Source organism: Dermochelys coriacea, chromosome 9, assembly GCF_009764565.3.
Source record: "Dermochelys coriacea isolate rDerCor1 chromosome 9, rDerCor1.pri.v4, whole genome shotgun sequence".
Taxonomy (NCBI): domain Eukaryota; kingdom Metazoa; phylum Chordata; order Testudines; family Dermochelyidae; genus Dermochelys; species Dermochelys coriacea.
The window spans coordinates 85393201-85416334 of record NC_050076.1 but is presented as its reverse complement, the minus strand read 5'-3'; the positions used below and the strand labels follow the sequence as shown (position 1 = coordinate 85416334).

Below are 23134 nucleotides of genomic sequence, written 5' to 3'. Positions count from 1 at the left end.
GGGTGTTTGCAGATTTCTTGAACTGGGGATCTAACACTGTAACTACCTAGGAATTTCTAATGTGGTGTCTGCTATAGGCACCACTACAAGAATCAATTAACAAAAGCATCCATATTGTCTGCCCTTCCCTGTTCATTTTGTTCAACACTTAGAAAATCTAAAATGCCTTCTTACCAAAGGGGAACTTGAGAAACTGACAATATTTTAGCTTCAATAGACATAAGGGGGAAAGGATAAAATCCTAAATCAAACTGCTTTAAAAAAATAATCTCAAATTCATCTCAAACACCCTTGTGTTTCCCAAACCCAGTTTAACTTCACTCACAGCCTACGGTCTGATGTCAGCCTAATCCTTAAAGAGTATAAAATAGGCAGCTTGTTCAGTATCTAATTATGATTATATTTTTAAGCAGAAGTGCTGTAATTCTCTTGCTAAAATATGCTGAAAGGGTTCAGAAAGACATTTTGAAGGTTTAAATTTCAGTTTTCACACCAATCCGTATGACATTCTTAATTTGGGAGATCAGCTAAAACAGACTTTTTTGAAAATCAAATCATACCAGAAGCTTCATTAAATGTAGGAGAGAACAACAATTGCCATCTAGCCATTCTTTAAGTGAATTTAAATTTCTTCCTTAAATACAGTTCTGAGCATGATTTTTGTGTTTGGTGAGCTTGCCTGAATTTATAGCAAATTCATTAGGGTGACCAACTTCTCAAAAGGCAAAAACAGGACACATGCAAGAGCACCGCCCCCTCTGTGGTCCCGCCCCTGCGCCTCTTCTTCCCCAAGCCCCCGCTCTAGTTCCTCCTTCTCCCTGAGACCGTGCCTCCTGGCCAGGCCAGAAGCCAGAGCCGGCCCATGGTATGAGTCGCCCAGGGAGCCCTGGGAGAGCAGCCCCCCGGTGTGTGTCTCCACGCCCCAGTGTGTGCTGCCCAGGGCAGGTGGAGTATCCAGGGCTCCTCACAGAGGCCAGGGCTTCCTGGGTGGCCCTAACCATGCTGGCTGTGGCTTCCAGGGGGCAGGAGCTTTGGGGAGAAGAGGAGGAGCAGGGGCAGGGCCTTGTGGCAAGTGGGGGCTAAGGCCCACCTCTGCCACCCCACTGTCACTGGGAAGAGGCTGGTGCCGCCCCCGAGCCTCAGGCAGGTCTGGAATGGTGCTGCAGGGAATCCGGGACAAATGGTATCCTAGAGTCATTCAGCCTGGAACTGGGACTTAACCTCCGCATTTCTGGACTGTCCAGCCCAATTCGGGATGGGTGGCCACCCGAAAATTCATATGTCCTTACTCTTGAAAGCCCTTTTTCCTACCTAATTTCTGTTAATCTTCACATAAAGCTGTTAAAATATTTCTAATTAAACTGGACCTTTTAAGTTCAGCTGACAGCTAACAGAGTAAGGGAGAATTCATCATTGTGTCATGTGCAAAAACCACAATAGGACAGAAATTAACAACGTTAATCAGGCTAGGAGATCGAAATACTTCGCACAGACATACAGCGAGGCCATGCATATAAGTGTCCTGAAGTTTCTCAAATGTAAATATCTTTTTTTATTCTGAAATATGTCTCATCCCCTCAGTGTCTACAGGACCAGTGATACATTCTTGCTTAGTATGCAGTAATGTTAATGGAATAATTGATGCAGTACGACTGAAATAGACGATGTGTAAAATGGCAGGCTGCATAATTGTCTGGAGTGAGTTCAAGCATTTCTACAGTGAAAAAAGTCCTGTTTTATAATCCTATCACGTTCACTTGCTGCCATGTAACAGAGAAATTTCGTTTGGAGATGATCCCAACATTCAGTAAAATTACCCAGGGGATTCCTGAAGGCAAAAGGTTGTTGTTGCAGTGTTTCCTTTACCCCAAGTAAGTAACAAGAGAAAATGGAATCAGATATAGTATTAAAGAGACAGTACATGCTGAACAGCACCATTGTTAAAACACAAAAAAAGACACTCTACTGACTGCAGTTTCAGCACAAGACAATGGCATGAGAGTGTCTGCAAAATATGCTGCTTTTTATTATTCCATCTTTCCTCTCGTGTCTCTTCAGGTCACAAAATATTACATGATGAACTGGGGAAGAGGGAGTGGAAGAATTTCCAAAATTATGCATTAAAAATAGAAGATATGTTTCATTTCTCTTTCTTGTTGAAATATGAACTAATCATTACCTGTTATCACTATTCCTAGCTATGATTTTTAGACTATTCTGACAATTGAAAGTTCTCTCAAGATTCTGCCTTCAAGCTATTCAATTAATATAATCATAATTAGTCACTGTGATCAATGGGAATTTTACTGATTTCCTTTACAATCTCTGACTTTCATAGCACTGTACTCATTAGAAAGGTGTAGAGGTTATTATATGAGCTCATATTGTCTGCCTGCTTTGGATGGCTATAATTAACATTTCCCTTTGTGTGTGCCATTTCTGAGCTAGTCGCTTATCTCCTTCCAGAATTATTGTTGGTGTTGTTGTTTAAATAAAGCATCTGAATATTTTTCTTCCCCTCGTTTACAGCATGAATTCATTAGCTCTCTGCACATCATTCGCTCTCAGTCTCTCTCCCATCCCATCCCCCCCTCAACCTCTACATTGAATGTGTCATTTTCATGATGAACGTACCCTCTCTAATGGTGTGAAGAACATGAGCCTAGCATCTGCCCACACAGGACTTCACTCTCATTTCTGGTAACACGACAGGGTAGCACTGGGCTGCTTATTCTGAACAGCAAGCTAGTGTGAGACATTAATGAGCCCACCATTGCATCTTGCTGCTGTTCTTCCAGGGACAGATATAGACTTTTTGCAGCTCTTTCTTGTATTGACAGAAAGTGCTTTTTGTTCCTTATGGATTGGGAGCTAGATTCTGATCACAGTTACACCTGTGTAAATCAAGGGCACAGCCACTGACTTCAGTGGAGTTACTCTGAATTGATATCAGGGTAGTTGAGATCAGAATCTAGTCCTATAATCTAGTCCTATCCCATTCCAAAAATTACATTACTTCCCACACCTTATCTCTCTAATATCTGGGGACCAACATGGCTACAACAACACTGCATTCACAAACCCCTCCGTTTAAGCATCTGACTCATTTAATACTAGTTAAAGACATTGGTCCATTTTGTGGTTTTCTTGTATTACAGAAGCCAGGAAGAAAGCTAGGCTTGCTGCCTATTAATTATAGACACAGGGCTCACACATAAGCACCAGAAACAGCAAGAAGCTTCTGAAGAACCAAGGATGAAAACAAATGAAACATAAAGGGCCAGGTTCTCAGCAAGCATAAAAGCACCTTTGGTGCAACTCCACTTCAATTTATCCCCGATCTCATTCCTTTGACTTGACTTTACATCCCAATTAAATATATCAACAGCACTTTTGCATCATTTAAATATTTTTTTTTGGTCAAATGCCTTAAAGTTTCCATTTACTTCTTCCTCCTTTCAATTCTGATCATTTTTGACGGGTCGTCCAGCAATATCAGTCTGTCCCATGGAAAACTTTTTTATACCCTTACAGAAAAGCAGCACACTTAAAATTTGCTCCTGCATACTAATGAACACCCAGAGTAGACATTATGGGCCTGCTTTTTCAGAGGCGCAGTGTGTCCGCTGCTCCCACTGATTTCCACAGGAGCTACAGATCCACTTCTGAAAATCAGGCCTGTTAGGAATAAATAGACTATTGGAACACAGACATTTCATTGAACTCACTGAAAGACAGAATTTGTAAGTTAAATTTCTATTGCCTTCTGTGTCATCTTGTAAAAAACATTTTTCAACTAGAAATATACATTTCCATAGGGAATGCAATGATATTTCACTTTAATTTCTCTGTAGTAAACTGTCTGCCTTTTTTATTTTCTTCCCTTTTTCTTTGTATCACGAGGCTGAAACCATCTGTAATCAGAGAAAAGAAACAAACCACCATCCATAAAACACCAAGTCCTGACAATTGCTGTAGTCAATACTTGGAACATCAATATTTGGAACATCAAATCCACTACGATATTAGCACACTAGAATGATTTAACAAGCATTTTGCTTTTGCTGTGTTGCCCTGGACTCAAACATGCTGCAGTAATATTAAAAAAAAATGCACCACTGATTTCCCTTTCTAGTCTAGCTATATATTTTGCCACTTTCCTCCACAGAATATCCATTTCACTCTGTTTTGTTTGTGTTTGTTCCAAGGAATCTTTCTTGGATAAAGAGAAAAATAACCACTGGCAGGTTTGAAGAAGAAAATTAACTTCAGCTAATTAGCGGTAGTTTTCTCTGTAACATTTTATTCATACTTTAATACCTAGAGCAGTATTAATTTTTATTCAAACTCCTAACTTATCATTTGAAAATACTTTTGCAGAGAAGCTTGAAAAAAATACTTACAGCAGCATTTTTCTTTAGCTTTCTCTCTTGAAAGAGCTTTAGTGTGATCAGATCTGATGTTCTAGATAAGCCATTATTACCAGTTGTGTTCCATTATTATGTACATATGGCACATACAGAAGCTGTGGAAGCACTCAAACAATGATCAATATATCAGCTTACAGTTTAGAACAGAGAGCAGCATTAGTAAGCACAGTCAGATTTGCATTTGCATTTCCTAAGCCTTTAAGGTACAAGTATACACTGCAATAAAGGACCCACAGTGTGGCCATGTCTGGCTCGGATCAGCTGACTTGGGCTTGCCAAGCTACACAATTGAAGTGTAGACATTTGGGCATGGACTGGATCCCAGGCTCTGAGACCCTCTCCCCTCATGGGCTCCAGCCCAAGCCAAAACAGCTATACTGCTATTTGTTTAGCCCCGTGGCCCAAGCCCCACAAGCATGAGTCAGCTGACCCAGGCTCTGAATCTCAGTGTCACAGGTTTCTTATTGCAGTGTAGACATACTATGACTTAACTAAAAGAAGTTACCAGGAGTTCACCAAGCACAAGAAAAAAGAAAAGGATACTGCCAAATTAGGTAAGATCAAACTCCAATATACCTTTTCCCCTTAGATGTGTTTGCAAGGTTTACTTAATTCTTCATCCTAGCAGGAGAGAAAAGTCACCCATATGCTATTAAGGCTGGGTGAGCTTTTCCATTCTAATCCCCTGTTTTCAGTTGCTCATCACTTTCTCCCAGGGTCACCTAACTCCTGATATTTTCCAGGTTTGGTCTCTGTTTAAAGATTGTTTGTTTTTCAAAGTCTGAGCAGCAATTAGCAAGCCATTTTATAGTATGAGGAGAATGATAAAATATAGGGCCAAATCCTCTGCAGCAGCTGTTTACACCAGCAGAGATTTGGCCCATATGCTTTTCCCCTGGAAGAAAAGTTCTTGGAACTTCTATTTCTGAACAGCTCACCAGTCAAACCATTGGGCCTAATTACAAAATTGGCAGGGAAACAGTCCTCTTTCAGGAGAAGTGCCTTGGAGCATTCCAGTCAAATTTGGTTCTGATTTGACTATGTTCTGACCATTGAATATCATAGTGTATGCATGTGCAGGATATTTTGCATAGGGCTTTTGCTGAGGGCTGGACTGTGCCTGTCAGGAGCCACAACATGCCAAAGAGAGCATTAGAAGCATTTTCCCTCTCAACTGCTTGGAGTATGGAGGAAGCACAACTGCTGCTTTATGGGATGCAGCATTCTCCCAATGCATGCAGATTCAACTCCACAGGTAGTGGAGTATCTTACCTCCTCTCACTGCCTCTTTTTGAAGTAGTTCCTGAGAGGTATGATATTGCATTATTTAAGGAATGCCGTGTGATGATGTCATTAAATGCTATTTCAGAAGCAGGCAGAAGGCTCATGATAACACTGATGTTTTCATCTTTATTAGTAGAATTAGACCATAGGTTAGCAGGTGTCAAGTACATTTTTCAAGCCCTTCCCAGAACAGATATTCTGTTCTATTCTATTCTATTCTATTCTATTCCGGATATAAGTATGGGGATCTTGAAAGTACGCTCTTTGGGACAGGACCTTTGTCTTCATAGTTGTCTCTAACATGCTCAGGCACACCTCTAGTCCTAAAAACTTGAAACAATAGTATTGTAAGCCTCCCCACACTGCCTCAACAATGTGCCCCATCATTCTGACTTGGAGGAACCACTCTGGGAGAAGGGGTAGTACATGCTTACTCAATCATCAGCTTCTCCAACACATTTGCCATAGTCCACACTAATGTCAGAATTTGGTTCTTGCTGAATTCAGTGGCACTACTTACAATAGTAAGCATCACAACCAAGGGATACATTTTTGCAGAATTGGGCCTAAATTTTATGCTTTCCATCTTGGGTAGCTGATGTAATTGTATGCAAAACAATGGTTGGATACCATGACACTAAATACTTTAAATTAATAAATAAAATAAATAGATAGGTGCAAGTAAGGAATAGGATTAATGCAAAATACTGTGGTGGCTGATGCTTTAAAAGTCTGCGTAGCAAATAAATAATCCAAATAGTTTAATAAAATATATTATTAATATATTATGCATTTGTATTGAGGTAGCGTTTAGAATCTGTCTCTTTTGCTTTAGGCACTGAACAAACAAGAAATATACAATCCAAATACAATGTATATCTTATTACAGTTTTAATGTAGTATTGCTCTTCCATTGTTTATGCAAGGCAGACCACCCTGATATTTTAGGGTTAATGAATGGTAGCCAACAGGAGCATGAAAATAAAATTAGCAATGCCCAGAGCAACCCACTTTATCAGCCTCAACAGTTTATTGGATTAGCAATGGATTCAGTGAAAATCTCTGCTGCGGCTATTATGAATAAGATTTATGCCAATTAGCAGTAACAATGCAGATTATTCAGGAAGAACACATACAATGGTTTTAGAGCCTCTTCTATTTTTCAGCCCTGGTGCTAGGACAGACATTTAAAGCATACATGTCCATTTCTAAGATTAATTTTTACCCATTCCTGGAAGGATGTCTAATTTCTTGCAAGCATTCAGGGCTTTATTTCTTGATGGCAATGAAGAAAACGAAAAGATTCCTTTCCAATAGCTGTCTTCCAATAGCTACTCACAACCATTTTAAATTTAGGTCAAAATTGCCCTCATCAGCATCCTATGTGTTACATTCCTGGTTTCCTTCTATAAGGCCATGATCCAAAGCCCACTGAAGGCAACGGAAAGACTGCCCATAGACTTCAACATGCTTTGGATCAGGCCCTAAAACCCCTTCACAGATGGAGCTATCTGAAAGAAAGAAGATTACAGTGATTTATTGGCAGATGTCACTGGAACAGTGAGAAATGTTGGCATGTCTCCACCAAAGGAATGTCATCGCTAGCCCATAGCTCCAAACTCCTGCAATGTTTGGTTTCCCCAACTGGGAAAGGGAAGTCAATATACATCTTTGTTGGGATCCAGATTAGAAACTACAAATGGATGCTTTTCCCGGATGCTCTCATGTTACTAAACAGTGACAAGGATCAAACCAGCAGGTCATCCCAGAGTAAGACACCTCCTCTGCACAGCTCAAATTATATCTGACCTGCTTTGTTGATAGTACCTTGCGTTACAGTTCTATATGCCCATGTCCTCATAAAACATGAATTCAGCGGCTTAGAACCCTGCCATCTCCAAACTAGAGATTATCTGGCATCACAAGGGGCTGGAGTGCCATTCTGCAGCAGTCTCAGAGAAAAGGGTGTTTAGTCCAGCCTAATTCCTTATATACACATCTACATACATGGACAGTCTTCCTTTGCCATGACTAATGTAACTGATAATCTCTTCAGTCAGTTTATCCCCAAAGAAAGGCTGGTTAACAGAAGTAGTTATTTACAACTGTGACAATCACATTGAAGAAATTTGAGGGCGGGGGGAGGAGGGTAAGGAGGAGGCAAATATTATATTCTTAATTAAGATTAACTGAAATTAAATGCTTTTAATTACAATGTATCCAGCCCTTGGCTACTGTGCAGATAGTGTTCTGACATTTACACATCATCACAAATCAGATTTGTACTTTGCTGTGGCAAATCTGTCTGTAATTATTAGCTGGCTATTCAGTGTCAGAGGATGCTGACACTGCAAAAGGTTTTCAGTGCAGTAAGCCACTGTGCTGAAGAATTAGAGACTGAACCTTTCTCCTAGAATCACTTAAAAGAGCCATTTGCTAAGACTGTTCTCAGAAAAGCCTCCTCTGCCCTCACAAATGCAAATATCTTTTGGGACCTGCTCCTGCTCCCACCAAAAGGAATGGGAATTTTGCCATTGATTTCAACCGAAGCAAAAAAGGGACCCTCCATCTTTGTACTGAATTTGCCAATGTTCTTCCTCATTCCCCACTTAAGTTATACATGGGAGTGCATTGCATATTTTAAAGCCAAATTTACAGATTAATTTCAAAAGTTTCCTTTGATAGACAGCTCTGTTATCATTCAGAGGATCTTGACATGCAAACTCTACCTGTTATCAATCAAAAAGAATGAGTGACCACAGCCAGATAGCTGATTTATTAGTGATTTTTTTTCTGTCTGAAGAACTTTCCCTACTGGTTAGCAGAAATCAGATTTAATAGTAATAGCCATGACAGTTTTATGGCCAGACCTCTAAAGCCTATTGAGAAACATGACTGTATAATACAAGGTTTCACTCCCAACTGGGACTCGTTTAGCTCAGCTGTATGCATTACACTCCCATATAAGGGCTCAGAACTGCAAGGTGCTGAGTAATCACCAAACTCTGATTGAAGTCCTATGGCTCACTGCCCTTGAAACCTCTGCAGTGTCAGCATCCTGTGACACAGCACATCTAGCCACTAGTGAGGATTGTGGTGCTTGGCATGCTCCAGAATTACTCAGCACCTTGCAGGATTAAGCCCTAAATATTGCCTTGATTAATCCCTATGCAGCTCCAGTGGGACTGGATGGGGTGTAAATCAGGTCAGAATTTGGGCCAGTGTCTCTAAGACCAGGGCTTCTCAAATCCAGGGGATGACTGGTTGGTTCTAGAAGGGACAACGTTATTTTTTTTATATTGGTAGGGACTATAGAGCCATAAAAAGGGTTCCCCTGCCAATGTCTCCTGCTCTAAAAGGCGATCATTTAAAATGTGTCTAATCACTTAGTGCCAGGATATGTGTGCTCACAATACCTTGCCCGTGTCTGCCCCTCACCCCCCCACCCCACTGGACACCTCTGTGGCTCTAAGGCTGGCTCAGCACTTTGTCCGTTCCACTGAGGCGGCATCAGTTCCTGGTCTGCTCATCTGTCAGTTTTCTGACAAGAAATTCACTGACAATGAGAGATCTGCTGACTTAAGCAGAATGCAGCCAAGAGAGACCTGCAGTGGGTGCTAAATCTGCAGAGGGAATAAAAAAGCCCTCCTCTTCACAGTGGGAGAGGCGTCAGAGGGCCCCAAATACTCCTCATAAGCATAGTCTGAAACATCCAGTAAGAGTGTTTCGTGCTATGCAAGGAAGTGTTTTATCCCAACGTACGTTAGATGACAGCAAGGGTCTCTCTCTCATTTAAACCAAGTTGTAGTCTGCCCATTTTGTTTCTGTTGAGGGTCACACTTACAGTGGTAGCATTCATTCCAATATATATTTCATTATACAAATACATATTTTATTATGCTTTTTGTACAGATCCCAGCTGCATTTCACTTTTGCAATGATGCGTGATAAGTAACAATTTTTTTCAAAAGTATTCTTTGGAATTGTGAAATCCAGCCTAATATCCCAGGCAAGAGTCACTCCTCCCAGAGACCTACTGTGGTTCTGTACTGCCTCTGGATTTGATCTCTCATTTTGGGGCTCACAGCCCATGTGTTCTTAATTGCAGCTACACTGATTCCAGACCCCCGTCTTCCCGACTTCCACTCCAGACTTTCCAAACCCCTTATACCATTCAGGTTTAATACAGAGACCATCTAGAGCCAAATCCTATGCACTTTACTTAGAATAGACCTGATCCTGCAACCCTTACTCACATGAGTATCCCCATTGACTACAATAGATTTATTCACTCATTTAAGGAAGGTTTTTCTGTATTGTGACTACAGTTGGGCAAATAATAGAAAACTCACCTTCCTGCTGAGGACCAGTACAAGTTCCACATAAGTCTTATTTTGAGCTCCTAAATCAAACTTCAGTGAATCATAGAATCATAGAATCATAGAATATCAGGGTTGGAAGGGACCCCAGAAGGTCATCTAGTCCAACCCCCTGCTCAAAGCAGGACCAAGTCCCAGTTAAATCATCCTAGCCAGGGCTTTGTCAAGCCTGACCTTAAAAACCTCTAAGGAAGGAGATTCTACCACCTCCCTAGGTAACGCATTCCAGTGTTTCACCACCCTCTTAGTGAAAAAGTTTTTCCTAATATCCAATCTAAACCTCCCCCATTGCAACTTGAGACCATTACTCCTCGTTCTGTCATCTGCTACCATTGAGAACAGTCTAGAGCCATCCTCTTTGAAACCCCCTTTCAGGTAGTTGAAAGCAGCTATCAAATCCCCCCCCTCATTCTTCTCTTCTGCAGACTAAACAATCCCAGCTCCCTCAGCCTCTCCTCATAAGTCATGTGCTCTAGACCCCTAATCATTTTGTTGCCCTTCGCTGTACTCTTTCCAATTTATCCACATCCTTCCTGTAGTGTGGGGCCCAAAACTGGACACAGTACTCCAGATGAGGCCTCACCAGTGTCGAATAGAGGGGAACGATCACGTCCCTCGATCTGCTCGCTATGCCCCTACTTATACATCCCAAAATGCCATTGGCCTTCTTGGCAACAAGGGCACAATGCTGACTCATATCCAGCTTCTCGTCCACTGTCACCCCTAGGTCCTTTTCCGCAGAACTGCTGCCGAGCCATTCGGTCCCTAGTCTGTAGCGGTGCATTGGATTCTTCCATCCTAAGTGCAGGACCCTGCACTTATCCTTATTGAACCTCATTAGATTTCTTTTGGCCCAATCTTCCAATTTGTCTAGGTCCTTCTGTATCCTATCCCTCCCCTCCAGCGTATCTACCACTCCTCCCAGTTTAGTATCATCCGCAAATTTGCTGAGAGTGCAATCCACACCATCCTCCAGATCATTTATGAAGATATTGAACAAAACGGGCCCCAGGACCGACCCCTGGGGCACTCCACTTGACACCGGCTGCCAACTAGACATGGAGCCATTGATCACTAACCGTTGAGCCCGACAATCTAGCCAGCTTTCTACCCACCTTATAGTGCATTCATCCAGCCCATACTTCCTTAACTTGCTGACAAGAATGCTGTGGGAGACCGTGTCAAAAGCTTTGCTAAAGTCAAGAAACAATACATCCACTGCTTTCCCTTCATCCACAGAACCAGTAATCTCATCATAAAAGGCGATTAGATTAGTCAGGCATGACCTTCCCTTGGTGAACCATGCTGACTGTTCCTGATCACTTTCCTCTCCTCTAAGTGCTTCAGGATTGATTCTTTGAGGACCTGCTCCATGATTTTTCCAGGGACTGAGGTGAGGCTGACCGGCCTGTAGTTCCCAGGATCCTCCTTCTTCCCTTTTTTAAAGATGGGCACTACATTAGCCTTTTTCCAGTCATCCGGGACTTCCCCCGTTCGCCACGAGTTTTCAAAGATAATGGCCAAGGGCTCTGCAATCACAGCCGCCAATTCCCTCAGCACTCTCGGATGCAATTCGTCCGGCCCCATGGACTTGTGCACGTCCAGCTTTTCTAAATAGTCCCTAACCACCTCTATCTCTACAGAGGGCTGGCCATCTCTTCCCCATTTTGTGATGCCCAGCACAGCAGTCTGGGAGCTGACCTTGTTAGTGAAAACAGAGGCAAAAAAAGCATTGAGTACATTAGCTTTTTCCACATCCTCTGTCACTAGCTTGCCTCCCTCATTCAGTAAGGGGCCCACACTTTCCTTGGCTTTCTTCTTGTTGCCAACATACCTGAAGAAACCCTTCTTGTTACTCTTGACATCTCTTGCTAGCTGCAGCTCCAGGTGCGATTTGGCCCTCCTGATATCTTTCCTACATGCCCGAGCAATATTTTTATACTCTTCCCTGGTCATATGTCCAACCTTCCACTTCTTGTAAGCTTCTTTTTTATGTTTAAGATCCGCTAGGATTTCACCATTAAAGTGGAGTCTAGTCCTTGTGTGGGCTGCTGCATAGGGGTGAATTGCACCCTTTGTGAGTAATTATTTAATGAAATACACATCAACTTTTCAATTAATGTTATTCCCAATCATTATCTAACCAGCTCTACGGGACTTGGCCCCAAAGCTCTGATTGTTCAGCAGGAAAAATATATAGGCATAGAATAATAATTGGGTTGTAACCTTTGTGCACAGTTCAGATTAATATTAACAGAGTTTTTTTAAAAAATATGTATATACCCAAATTCTTTGAGACCATTTCACATCTTGGAAGAAAGTATGATACAAGGATTAAAAGTATAAGGGATGAATCTGACCACAGGATGGTTCTACCATGAAATCTTCAGAGACCAGAGTTTAAAGCAGCTATTTAAACTGCTATGAGCTTCTAGAGAAGTCACTGGTGGTTATAATGACTCATGTTATGATTTAAAGAGCTGGAAAAGCTCTGGGAAAGTGCCAAAAACATTTTTTAAACTATTCTTTACTTATGAGGCCGCAGTTATTTATCAAATGAAACATCTCTTTTTCTGTTAAATGTAATATATGAGTTTGTAGCCTCTTTTCCTAGCAAGAGAAATATAAGCACATAATTGTCATGTTATTTATTTATTGCTTTACAAAATGCACCCTTAGGCACAACCTAATTAAAAAGGCATACACATTTGCTGCTTCTCAGGGGCAAAACTTACCTTTCCTCACCCAACCCTCTCCAGGCAAACACAGAAGAAAAGAGATGCTTTGCACAATGCCTGAAAGGTCGACAGATTCAGTCATTGATGGGCCAGTAAGAGAGGCAGGTTCCAGATTCGAGGGTCATCCATGTAGAATGCCAAATTATGAGATATTGAGACCATTAGTTCAAAAGCCCTGGCTGACTTCAGTTGCTACGGTACCACATGGGGTGAAAGAAGGCCTTTTAGAAAGCCAGAGCCCAAATCATATGGAGCTTTGCAGAGCAAAGTCAACATCTTGAATCGCACTCAAAAGCAAAAATGAAGTCAAATAACTGATGTAGTATGTTCCCTTCAGCCCACAATGCCTGACCCAATTCAGAGCTTACAAAAGGACAGATCAGTGTAGTGAGGTTCAGCTCCAGCAGAAGCAGGCAGCCATACAAGCCACATGGGATTCCACATCACATATTGTAACCTCTTGAGAAAAGGTTGGCGCAAAATCCTTCAGTGCTTAGGTCAGCAACCAACCACCATCATCTGAATATCTTTCCACCATCTTACTACAGCACTGTTTTCTTGTTTGGGTGGGCTTTAGTCAGCTCCCTCTATCCAAGTCTCATTCTTAGCTAGGTTATGGGAAAGCAAATATAGTAATAAGAACGGCCATACTGGGTCATACCAAAGATCCATCTAGCCCAGTATCCTGTCTTCCGACAGTGGCCAGTGCCAGGTGCCCCAGTGGTAACAGGTAATCATCAAATGATCCATCCCCTGTTGCCCATTCCCAGCTTCTGGCAAACAGAGGCTAGGGACACCATCCCTGCCCATCCTGGCTAATAGCCATTTATGGATCTATCCTCCATGAATTTATCTAGTTCTTTTTTGAACCCTGTTATAGTCTTGGCCTTCACCACATCCTCTGGCAAGGAATTCCACCAGTTGACTGTGTGTTGTGTGAAAAACACAACACACAGTGTTGTTTGTTTTAAACCTGCTACCTATTAATTTCATTTGGGAGCCCTAGTTCTTGAGTTACGAGGAGTAAATAACACTTCCTTATTTACTTTCGCTACACCAGTAATGATTTTATAGATCGCTATCATATCCACCCTTAGTTTTCTCTTTTTCAAGCTGAAAAGTTCCAGTCTTATTAATCTCTCCTCATATGGAAGCTGTTCCATACCCATAATCATTTTTGTTGCTCTTTTCTGAACCTTTTCCAATTCCAATATAGCTTTTTGGAGATGGGGCAACCACATCTGCATGCAGTATTCAAGATGTGAGCGTATCATAGATTTATATAGAGGCAATATAATATTTTCTGTCTTATTATCTTACCTTCTTAATGATTCCCTTTCTTATTAACTTTTACCTTTCTTATTACCTATTACCTTTCTTAATGATTCCCAACATTCTGTTTGCTTTTTGGACTGCCGCTGCCCCTTGAGTGGATGTTTTCAGAGAACTATCCACAGTGACTCCAAGATTTCTTTCTTAAGTGGTAATAGCTAATTTAGACCCCATCATTGTATTTAGTCCACCAACTAAGTTTAATTAAAATGAGGCAGAGAGGTGCATGTCACCACCATAATGATAATAGTGCAGCACAAATCACCTCCGTACCCCACCACCACAGGCTTATGTATCCACTGAAAAGGAGGACTGACAAAAGTAATCCTTGAGAAGGGCCCATGGGACAATTCCACCAGGAAAGAATGAGAATGGTAGCTCCAAACCACCTTTTGAATGGATGGAACTACTCAAAGGTGATACCATCCATCCGAGTCCATACAGGTGAGTTAATACAACCTCATAGTTAGTCAAGAGTATCAAAGGCTGATGGCAAAGCTAAAAGATTCAGCATGCATCTCTGGCCATGGTGTCCATTGCTAGGAGGAGATAATCTGCCAGCAAGACCAGGGTATTCACCATGCCAGATCCAGGCTGTAAAGGACTGAGTAAGTATATGGATTCCCAATGACACCAGAGCAGTCCTACGAAACAAGCAAAACTGTCAGCCTTGAAAGGTGGCTTCCTGAAAAAGGCCTCGTACAATAATAACTTCACTGTGCGAAAAAACAGAAAGAAGATGTTTGCTAGGTATAGAGAAGAATGCCATGTGGTGCTCTGTGCAATATTGGCTCCAATTTAGGTAGTTTTCTTCCCTTTTCTATGAAAACGTGATTTTATTCATCCCATTCCCTACAATCTGCAATTGTCAGTGGCCGAGAAAATGAAAAACATGCAGGGAACAGGACCTTCCCCACACATCATGCTAGTGATTCCACTGTATTGTTCCATATAATTTTTTCTCTATCTATTTTCATCCTTTCTTCCCTCTAGTGATGAATTCTCCTGTAAGCCTGGTGGTGAGACAAACAGCTATTTCAACTGTTCACACCTTCTGACTGGTTTTCTGAGAGTGAGCCTCTGGAGATAATATAAGATTAATTTACCATCCCCTTTCTCAAAGCCCAGACCTAGCATATGAAGTTAGAATTAGGGCTGTCAAATTATTAAAAAAAATAATCGTAATTAATTGCAGTTTTAATCACATGGTTAAACAATCATAGAATACCAATTTAAATTCAGCATGGAAGCATGTCCTCTGAAATGGTGGTCAAAGCATGAAGAGGCATATGAATGTTTAGCATATCTGGCATGTAACTACCTTGCAAAGCCGGCTATAACAGTACCATGCAAATGCCTCTTCTCTCTTGCAGGTGACATCGTAAATAAGAAGCAGGCAGCCTTATCTCCTATATATGTAAACAAATTTATTTATCTTAGCAATTGGCTGAACAAGAAGTAGGACTGAGTGGACTTGTAGGTGCTAAAGTTTTACATTGTTTTGTTTTTGAAAGCAGTTATGTGAAAAAATAATTCTACATTTGTAAGTTGTACTTTCACGATAAAGAGATTGCGCTACAGTACTTGTATGAGGTAAACTGAAAAATACCATTTCTTCTGTTTATCTTTTTTACAGTGCAAATATCTGTAATAAAAATAATATAAAGTGAGCACTGTACACTTTGTAGTTTGTGTTGTAATTGAAATCAATATAATTGAAAATGTAGAAAAACATCCTAAATATTTATAATACCTTTAAATTGGTATTCTATTATGGTTTAACAGTGCAATTAAAACTGTGATTAATTAAGCCTATTTTTTAAAATCTAGTTAATTTGTTTTGCATTAGTTGCTTGAGTTAACTGTGATTAATTGACATCCCTAGTTAGAATACATGCTTTGCCTATAAAGTTTCTTTTGAATGGAATCTAAGTGCACACACTGTAGCTGTGAAGCACATTTCAGCACTACTGCTATGAATTTCGTTTAATAGATAATGAAGAATACAAATATGTTCTCATTTAGGAAAGGACTTTACAAATTACTTGAAAACTGCTTATATGACTTAGCAAAACCTTCCTTCGAATGGACCCATTTTTCAGTTTGCAATGAATTTTGGATTCTGAGTACTTTTCTGTTTTACCAAGGCTTTATCTACCTCCCACAACAAATTCCACAGGCACAGGCTCTGCTCTCCTCTGCTACCGAAGCGTCTTCACATTAGGCTGCTCGTTAATTGCTTCTGTACCTTGTCTAGACAGTCGTGGGAAGGACTCCAGATTGAGCAAAACAACAGTCCCTAACTTTGAGTTTAAATCCATTCACTTTGCAACTATGATTATTGCATTTGAGCCCAATTTGACACCAATATTATCTTGACACAAGTTTGCATGTGCCAGTTTAATTACAAAGATTTTCCCTCTGCATTGCTGCCTTCCAGATGCACTAAAAATCCCTCCTGCAGTCCTCAAGAAAATGGCATGGCCCCTTGTCCATTGCTTTCCTTTTATCCTGTTACTACAGGCAAATGCACTCACTTGCTAAAAATTAGGCTTGTTTGCAGTTTACAAAAATCCATCACTTCTCTGCTTACAAGTGAAAACAAATCATTGAAGCAGCATAAATTATCCCAGGCCCATGGCAATGGTAACCTGAATACTTAAATGTCTGTCTTCTTTGTTATTCCAAGGGAAAAGAGAGCAGAGTTGTCAATATACTACCTGCCCCAAGGCAGAGGAGTCAATATACTACCTGCCCCATGGATCAAATTTTTATTGACTTACACATTTGAACAGTGCTGCTGAGGTCAATGGGCCAAATTCTACTCTTAGTTCTTCCAGTGTATTATAGTCAATGGAGATATTTTGTATAAATACTAGTATAAAAAAGTACAGAATCTAGATCACTCCTACTACTTGGGTAAGTAAGGCAAACACTGTTTAGCCTCCTGGGGTGTTTTTATGAACCACTAAAGTGCAAAACACATTTTTACTATTATTTATACTGTGGTAGCACCTATTGCCCTATCCCCATTATAGTAGGCACTGCACCTATGCATAAAAAGACAGTCCCCTGCCCCAAAGAGCTTACTTTCTATATTCAGTGAATAAACACTCTCCAACGTGGCTACATGGTATAGTGGATTAAGTGCTCTGGTTTTATTCTAGGAGGTTGGTGCATAGTATATCACAAAACCATAATTTCAGATCACACTACAGACAGCCATCCTGGTCTGCAGTAGAAATGAGCAAGCCAATTCGAGCAACATAAAAACCAACCCAAACCTCAAACCAAACCTCAATGGATCCTTTCTAAAAATGGATCCAGAAGGCTCAGATAAATTTATTTCTCTGTTGCTTTTGTGCACTTTGTGCACTACATGGTTCCCTCCAAAAGGGGGAGTGCTGAAAAACGATGGTCAGGACACTGTTGCCCTTGGCTTATCAGAAGCAAGCAGCATACAGCGATAGCAGGTACAGAGCTACCCTGGTAAAAGTTGCAGCCCAACTCTGCAGATGGAAGAGGTTCTGATAAGTTGATAGGATTTGGGTGTTTAGCTGAAATAAGCAGTTGAACCTTTTGAGATTTACCTGTTTGACCCTCCCAGCTTGCAGGGGCCCCAGAACCTGGGCTCCAGCCTGACCCCGAATGTCTACACCGCAATTAAACAGCCTTTAGTCTGAGCCTCCTGAGCCTGAGTCAGCTGGCATGGGCCAGCTGTGGGTGTCTAACTGCAGTGTAGACACACGCACAGAGACAAAGTAAGATCTTTTAAGTCACTCCCCCGCCTTCTTGTTGATATAGCAGGGTGAAAGGGGAGTGACTGGGATGTATCTGTGCCACACCATACCTTGGCTGTGGTTTCACCCACTTGAGGTCATTTGTAGATGGGCTGAGCTAGCACAGCCCCCATGTTGCTCTAACTCAGAACAAGACGACTGGCCCTGCAGAGAGGCTCAGGATAACATAAAAGCAAATTTTAAGCCACTATTGCACCCTCTCCACCTACCTGCTCTCTGTGCACATCTGAATCCCACTTCCTCCTCCCCCGTCCCCAGATGTGCAGCAATTTGAACAGATAACAACAATCCACCTCAGATACATGTAAATGGCACAAACACAGAATGAAAACAAGATAACTGGGAACTCAGGTCCCTTGTAAAGCAAACACAGGGAGAAGCTATTTGCAGGCGCTCCTCTCCTTTCTTTTAACAAATTCAGCTCATCTGCCCCCAGCCCAAGCAGCTCTACTTTTCCACTGTGCTGAAGCAATTGCCTAAACAAAGGATTTGCTGGTAGCTTGGTTACATCATCAGTGTTGCTCTGGCAGGCTTTTGAAGGCAACGTGTGATTAACATATTAACAGAGATGCTGAATAGTTCAAGCCCTCAGCTTGTCTAGAACTAAGCCACCGTTCTGTTAAGGAAAGTGCTATGCAAGGATACAGTTACTTAGACCTTATTCTGCACAGGTGTTTGGGTCCATCAGGTTAGATTTATGTCCCCTTTCATATTTCTTTTCCTTTGCAGCTTTGAGATGAACAAACACATGATGGCCTCTTACTCTGAGCCCCCTCAAATGCTGGGTTGTGTTATTTGGCAGTAAAAGAATAGCAGCACTGTTCTACAAGGCAGTAGTCAGGTGCCTAAGTGGATAAAATACTTGATTTAGCCTAACAAGGAGAATGGATAATTGTTGAGACAAACAGAATAATGCTGTTATCGGTATCATGCTAAAAGCCCTCAAAACAATGTTTCTAAATACATTTTTAACAGTAAGTACTTGGGCAATGTAGACAAGTAATAGAGCGGGGGGGGGGCAATGGGTCTGAAGGGGGGAGGATAGAACAGTGCTATGGTAGTTAAAAGAACATGTTTAGGGCAAGATCATTTGGTATAAATCAGGGAAGCCGCACAGGCTTCTGTGTGGCTCTTCCCAGACTTACAGCAGTTGAGGATCTGGCCCTTAGGCTGAAAATTGCCTCTGCAAAAATGGCATTATGGACTTTCTAGCTCATTGTGTCTTAATGATTCCACATCAAACATGCTCCACTGACAAAAATATGTTATTTTTCTAAATGGCAGTCCTGAAAACTTAGCCTGGGATCTGAGGGCCAAGCTGGGTTCTTTTTGGCTCCCATACCAGCAGCACTAATAAAGTTTCTGAAGGCTAAGTTACACCTGTGAAATTTATTTTCTTCTAATCCTGTTCTCTGTGTCACTTCAGCAACCCCACTGGCTTCAAAGGAATTGCATAGGTGTAACTGACTGGCCCTGTAACTGAAACTTAATAAGCAATTCTCTTGCTGATGCACAAGAAGCTTCTTCTCCTAACTAAAGGGCTAACAGGAGGAAAACGGAGTTAAAACTTTGGGCCAGATCCTCAGCTGATGTAAATCCAATGTATGGTAATTTTACACTAGCTAAGCATGTAGCCTAACATGAGTTGGACTAAAACTAGCTTTTCAGGGGGCACAAAAGAAATTCTCTCATAATTTTCCTCTAAGGGAGAAAAAGGGAGAAGCACAGAACTACACCTGACAGATGCTTGTCATGCCACTTGATGCACTTCTGGAAGCTGTTCAGTGACTGTTGTGATAGGTATATTATAAGAACCAGAATAGAACAGGAGAGGGCCCAATCAGGGCCATGTACAATCCCGGTCACAGCATTCCTAGTGTGTGAAGGCTAAAGGAACTTAGCCAAGATGCGGGTGCTGCAGACAGCATTGGTAGAGGAGGCAGGATGGCATGAGGACAAGGCCAGGACCTCCCATGCCCATCCACACTAGCTGGCTGGCACAGGTAGAAGTACCTGCTGTACCCTGTTAAATGGTGTGGAAGTAGCTGATTCAGAATATGCTGCCCCGATGATTCTGGAGGCACTACCTCCTGGAGACACAATGCCTCTGGGAGCTGCTGTCAATTACACACAATCCCTCAAATCCCCACAAGAAGGTCTGTGGCTGAACGTTGACTTCAGTGCAGCTAAACCACGTTTCCCTCACAGTTCCTCCCTTCTGTTACAGATAACCCCTTGGACTATTCCCAGGGAAAGAATTTAAAACAACATTATTTTAATTGTTCATGCTACCTTTTTGTTTTCTGCATTTCTTTCAAAGTGGGCAGTGAGACTAGACTAGCCAGAACACATGGGAAGATGCTGCAAGCGTTTCTAACATTCACACACACAACACTGATGAATCCAGTGAGACAGTATCTGCAACTTGCCCTTATGTATACCTCTCACAGACATTTGGGGCAGGTGTAAATGACTCTTTTGGATCCGATCCTTGGATGGGCAAGGGGCCTTTGTATGTTATACATGAACATAGCCATTCATTCCTCTCTGCTGTGAGCTTCCCCACAGAGGTCCACATCTTTGTAACCTCCAGGCTAGATCATTGCAATGCACTCCACACAGAAGCTTCTGCTATCATGCAATGAGGAAACTGGCCTCTTGAACAGAGCAGCCACTATGACTATTGGAGAAGAAATGTTCCAAGTAGAGGTCCCAGAACTCTGGTGGCTTGTCAGGGCTTCGGTTTGGAGAGATTCAGAGAGCAATTCAATACTGCTCTATCTGGCCAGGCCTCTACTAAGCCATGGGCCTCCACACAGTAGCCATGTACAGGGATATTTTAATTGTTGTAGATGTCTTTTTAATTCTGGTATGACACCCTGGAGCTGAGGCAACAGATGTAACTTATAAATCATTAACTATATCAGCAAATACTGGTTTAACATGAGGGCATGTACAGAAAGACAGTGCACAATAAACCAGAAGAGCATGAAGAAGTGAAAAGTTCAGAGCCTGGAGGGATTGGGTGAGATGAGTATTGCTCCTCATTTCCCCCTGTGCCAGGGTGCTGGGCCAGGAGTGCTTAATCAGCCCCCTGCCATGCCAGCCGCAATTAAGGGGAATGGATTGGGCCTTCCTGAATAGACGTGTATCTGCCTAGAAACTAGAAACAGCTGCCAGCATAATTAGCCAGGGGCTATAAATGCTGGGAGGAGGGAAGCAGGGATGGGGGAAGAGAAAGGCCAGAGTCTGCCAGGACTTACAGGCTTGAGGCCCTAGGAAGGGGGCAAAGGAGCTGGAACCAGAGGCCAGAGCAGAAGGAAGTGAGGCTGCGGGGAAGTGGTCCAGGGAATAGAGACAGGGAGCTGGAAGGAAGAGGCAGCAGGAAGCTGCTGTTTGCAGGGTCCCTGGGCCGGGGCCTGGAGTAGTGGGCAGGCCTGGGCCCCTGGCCCACCACTAGCCACTGAAGGATGACCTGGCTGTGGGACTGCCAAGCGGACTGCAAGTAGGGCTGGTGGGACTCTTGTTGGAGGAGTCCCCCAGAAGTGGTGTGTGTGTGCTGTGTGTGTGTGTGTGTTGTCGGTGTGGTGGTGCGGGAACGGATGGTGAACGGGCGGAGGGCTGTGCCACGAAGCAGCTGCCACGCGAAAGGACCCTAACAGTCTGCAGGAGGAGGTGAGGATGGAGAGTCATCACCACCCAAGGGCCACCTGCTGGGACTGAGCTCATTCCTGCAACGCCCGCAAGAGGTGTCAGCATGGTGAATGACCCCGTGACTCCCCCCACACACACACACACACCTAACCCCAGAACTCTGGTCTGCAAAGCAGCTTGAAGTGAGCTGTTGAAGCTCCTGGTCGCTTAGTGTTCCTGACACAATCCACTGCAAATGTTGTGTGAAGCAGGCTCTGGGGGTCTCGGAGCTTTCAGTTTGAGTTTTCATGTGATATTTTCTTCATCATTTTTAGAATTGAACATTTTCCTTTTTAAAGTGAGTAACCGATAGTTAGTAAAAATAAATGTCAGAATGGGAAAAAAAGATGATCTCATTCATCATGAGCACCTCTACCACCTTTCCCAGGAGTGCTGCTGCAATGCACTGGAACATAAAATCATAATTTTATTAGTCAGTCTCAATAAGTGACAGGATACAATTATCAAAATCATTAGACTAGCCATAAAAGGGAATGCATAAATAAAGCATCAGCTAATCAAGTTGGTCATTTTCTTTGTTTGTTTCCCTCTCTACAAATTTCTCAGAGTTTCCTTGATGTAATAAATTAACCACATTCAGCACCATGAACAGCTCTTCTGGGACAGAACCATTTTCTGATTGGCTGGACATAAGGCACTTGTCTCTCTCCCCACAGCATGAGATTAATAAAATTAAAAGCAGCTCCTGGGGACAATGTGCATTTCCACAACCAAGCAATAATCCTGTGCAAAACTCCATCTCTCACTAAATCAGTCGCCACTGATTCTTAAATTACAGTTTGCCAAAAGGGAGCTTTTCCAGTCCTCGCTCTGCTGGCCACAGTGGGATGCTGGGATTATTCCGAATGAAAAGCCACAAATATTTAAACCATCTAGGTCTATGATCAAATCTGGTTTTAAAACAACACAAGTTTAATGCTTTGAGAGTCTAAATAGTTCCCCCACTGAGCTCGCTTGGGGTGGGAGGGAAATCAAGACTCTGTTTATGCAGGCTCTTTTCTATAGTAGCAGGATTTGACTCAATGCACTGGGATTTTGGATCCAAATGTTCAAAGGATGGCACATGCAGAATGAACTTTGGAGAAAAATATATATAGAAGTCTAACTTTGTTAAAGAGCCTCATATGCACACTGCTGAGAAGTAACACCGAGCTGAAGTGTCTAGCAGCGACAGGGTGAGCAAAGAGCAGCCAAGAAGTCTTGGAACGAAAACAAAAAATGGGGGCATGGAATAAAAAGTTTCTGTGGTGAGAAACAAACTGAAACAAAAGGCTGGTTTGGAAGAGCTCTGGCAGTGGAAATAGTGAGGCACATGCATTTAACATTCCTTCCAAACAGCCAGCTAACCACAGATGCTAGTAAAGCAGCGCACACGCTGTGTTCAGATTTAGAGGTAAATCCGCAGCGAAGCTAAGGGCCAGCATCCCTGTTTGTGGGCACAGTTTCCTACTGCAAGA

The 23134-nt window shown here is 42.2% G+C and overlaps 1 protein-coding gene and 1 long non-coding RNA gene across 5 annotated transcripts in view; both read right to left on the bottom strand.

Annotated features, from left to right (window-relative positions):
- The window catches only part of DCX (doublecortin), a 118242-nt gene that overhangs the window by 55537 nt on the left and 39571 nt on the right, over positions 1-23134 (bottom strand). The gene's annotated exons all lie outside the window — the stretch shown is intronic.
- On the bottom strand, positions 14055-14269 carry LOC122455787. The gene is made up of 2 exons (XR_006274249.1): positions 14198-14269; positions 14055-14146 (listed from the first exon to the last, which is right to left on the bottom strand). It is a non-coding gene; the product is annotated as an uncharacterized LOC122455787 (long non-coding RNA).